Genomic DNA, 4,119 nt, shown 5'->3' on the forward strand with positions numbered 1-4,119 from the left:
TAATCATATACTTATTATATGATTATGGGAAACTGCTCAGATATTTATTGTGATAATTGGACTAGGATTGTATTAGACAGTTCAGTGTGTAATGGACCAATTAAAATAATTAGTAATTTCTAATAATGATGGAACGAAGCGACATTGTTCTCAATGAAATAAAAATGTCACGATAGTCAAATAATTCAATATGTTTGAAACAATTATTCATATACAGAAATGAAAATTAAACTGTTTTATAATGCATATGAATTGGAAATAAAGAATTACTCATTCAATATGTCTACTCAGCGAAAGACAACTTCCCTCATTTTCGCAAAATTGTGATTTCTAAGAATTCAAGTTTTACTGTAATAGAACAAACATCTTGGGTGTAGGTTTGCTCGCTGATTTGTAGGTTTGATATCCAGACGTTTCATTACCTGCCTAGGTAACATCATCAGTGTAATAAAAAACATTTCGACTGGGACAACACATCTATCCTGGGATAGGCTAAGCAAAGACATGCCAGAGAATTTCTCGAGGCCTGACACTCCAACCACAACGCCATAAACAAGCACATAGATCTAGATGCCATCGATCAACCCCGCAGAAAACGAACAGGAAATGACATTACCACAAAACCCAGGAACCCCATCCAGGAGAAAGATATAAATAGAAAGCAGGAGACAACAGCTTCGCTTCGTTTTGGAGGTCGCCACTGATGATGTTACCTAGGCAGGTAATGAAACACTTGTATATCAAACCTACAGCTCAGCGAGCAAACTTACACCCTAAACCTCAACCTGAGCTACAAACCTTCACAAACCTTGCGAGAACAAACATTTGTTAATTCTGTTTTGCGTACAGAAGAAATACATGAAATTGAAATGATATTTAACATGAAAACAGTTAGCTCTTATTATAATAATCAGAAAACAGAAATGTTGGCATTGAAATGAAAAACAATCAAGACAAGAATGCAAAAAACGGTGGATACTGGAAATCAGAAACAAAATCAGAAATTGCTGGAAGATAGCTCAGCAGATCTGGCAGCATTTGTGAAGAGAAATCAGAGTTAATGCTTTGGGTCCAGTGACCCGTCTTCAGAATGCATTTTTGCTCACAGCCAATTCAATCCAACTAAGCTTCCACACTTCAAATTATTTTTGGTAAGATTAAGAGATTGTAGAGTGCAATAAGTTTTGCATCAGTTGATGTACTGAGCCATAATTCCTCATCTAAAGCTGGAGATATTAGATTTCAACAATGATTACCGGTTTGATAATTGCAATAATTAGTTTTAAAATGGCTGGTAACAAATTTAAGAATGATGAGAAAACCCTTATTGCAAAGTAACTGTGCAATATGTTGGAAAGAACTGGAATATTTATGTGAAAAATAGTTAGCCACTTCTTAATTGATAAGGGTGATTAATCTTCCTTCCATTAATATGAGAATTCAAATGAAAGAAAACGAGATAGTTATTATGATTTTTGGATGAGAAACCATTGGTGGATTGCAGGTCTGTTGACCTGAACAGAAAGTTAATATTTCATTATGATACTGGCAATAAGAAATAATGGATTAAACTGAAATGTGAATCGTATGGTGCTCATTACTAAGATTAAAATGCATTATGGTGTGCTAATTGAAACGGCAATAAACTAACAATTAATGTTAGAACTCAACACTTAAAAATGATTCAATATTTTCAAAGCTTTTTTTTTACTAGGTTTTCATTCAGATCAGTAAACTGAGAATTAAAATATTGGGTTAATTTAAAAACAGAAATTACACCTTTAGAGATTATTCATCAACATTGCTCTGTCATTGAAAAACTGCATTTATTCAATAATTCTGCATTTCCTTCATTTTCCGTCTTTTTTTCCACAGGGATCTGTACTGAAACTTTTCTGTTTGTGATACAAATGTATATAAGTGACATGGATTAAAATCGAATTGAGTGAGTTAATAGGTTTGCAGGCATTACAAAGTTCAGTGGAGGGTTACGTTAGAGCCCGGGTGTCCTTGGAGAAGGAGCACGCGGTGTCCACCAACACCCTGGAGTCGTTCAGGGAGAGGTGGGCGCCACAGGGAGTGGAGTGCATCATTTCTCCCTCCAACTCTATTTTGATTTAGTCCCTACCCTCCCCTTCACTGTTTTGCTCACGCAGCATTGCCCTGTGGTTTGAAGGGCAGTGCTTGTCACTGGCCACTCGGGTGTTTTTCCTATCTTCCTGGTGGTGGAAATTGAATAAAGATTCGTGCACTTTGTGTCTTTTCACTGTGTCTCACACCTGCACACACACACCATGGGTGCTGGGGAAAAAAAATAAGCACTAAAAAAAAAGAAAAAAAAAAAAAACAAAGTTCAGTGGAGTTGTGGATTATGTAGAAGGTTGTCAAGGAATGCTGCAGGATAAAAGATAAATTGCAGATATGGGCAGAGAAATTCAAGGTGAAGTTGAATCCATATAAGTGTGAGGTGTTTCACTTTGGGAGATCTAATACTAAGGAAAAGTGTATAATGGCAGGACCCTGAACAGCTTTGTTGTTCAAAGTGATCTTGGCGTTCAAGACCATGGCTCCCTGAAAATGACCATGCAAATAGATAGGGTGGTAAGGAAGGCAAATGGCATGCTTGTCTTTATTGGTCACGGAACTGGTTACAAGGGTCAGGAAGTCATGTTGTAACCAAAGTCATTTTATAAGACTTTGGTTAAGGCATACTTAAACGATTGTATTCATTTCTGTTCGCCACATTACAAGGCGGGTATGGAGGCTTTGGAGAAGGTACAGAGAGCAGTTACCAGGATGCTGTCTGGATTTGGAGAGGCGAGAAAAACTCATTCTGCTTTTTTGTGGAGTGGCAGAGGCTGGGGGAAGACTTTATGTAAGTCTATACAATCATGAGATACATAGATAGGTTTGACACTCAATGTTTTTGCCAGAGTTGAAACGTCAAAACTATGTGACTTGCGTTGAAGGTTAGGGGAGACAGTTCAAGGAGCAACATTTTTTTTACACGGGAGTGGGGGGTTAGGTGTCTGGAATGAACTTCCAGAGATGGTGGGGGAGGCAGATGCATTAAGGCTCTTTAATGTTCATTTAGATAATTTGGGAGAATATGGACCAAGGGTCGGCAGATGCGGTGAGTTTCTTTTGCATTATGTTCAGCACAACGTTATGGGCCAAATGACCTATTCCTGTGCTACACAGATCATTGAGAGAAAACTAATGTCTCACTCATATGACATTTAATCTAATCAATATTAATCCCTGGTGTCAGAAATAGGAATAAAGTAAGTAGAGAATGAACTTGACTATAATCAAAAGATATAGTCAATGACATTTACAGAGGTAATTTTTTAAATATTTGTTCTGAATTGTCAGATTAATAACTTTGGTGGAGATGTATTGAAATGTTTACCGTTACAGATGTGCTGAGCCAAAATTACCCTTTTGTATACTGAAGATTGAACTAGAAACATGTTAGGAAACTTGGAAATATTCAGTAAGGTGAGATTCGCATCACAGTTTAATCCATTATTTCTTAGTGCCAATACTGCAATAAACAAAACCGTTCAGGTCTACACCAAAAAGCATTGCTTTTCCATCCAATGCTCATTGGAAATATTTGAATGCTAATCATTTCTACAATCAAAGTAATCACAAACTGATCAATTATGAGATATCTGATGGCATTTCACCAATAATTACTGTTTATTTCGACACATTGCTCATTCAAATAGCAATGTGAGATTTCTCAATAATATTCAGTTCACTGAGAGTATAATAATAACTTTGTTATTGCTAATATCTAACCATTGCCTAATCCAAATGTTGTATGAAATTGGAATTATGGCTCAGTACATCAACTGATGGAAATAAATTGCAGTGTTCACTCTCCCAATTATTGTGAATATCAATGTGTATTTTAATTTGGTTTGATTATATTGTTCTTCAACGCCAAGATTTATTGTATTTCTGTTCACAGTAAGATTTAAATACTTTAAAGCTAAAAAAAATTTCAAATTTGTGACATTTTGTGTAAACAAGAAAAAAGGATTTTACAGGTGTTTGCTCTTTCCTTTATCAATCAGCGTGAATATGGAATTGTTGGAAATTGTACGTTTG

Source organism: Chiloscyllium punctatum, chromosome 13, assembly GCF_047496795.1.
Source record: "Chiloscyllium punctatum isolate Juve2018m chromosome 13, sChiPun1.3, whole genome shotgun sequence".
NCBI classification, from domain to species: Eukaryota; Metazoa; Chordata; class Chondrichthyes; order Orectolobiformes; family Hemiscylliidae; genus Chiloscyllium; species Chiloscyllium punctatum.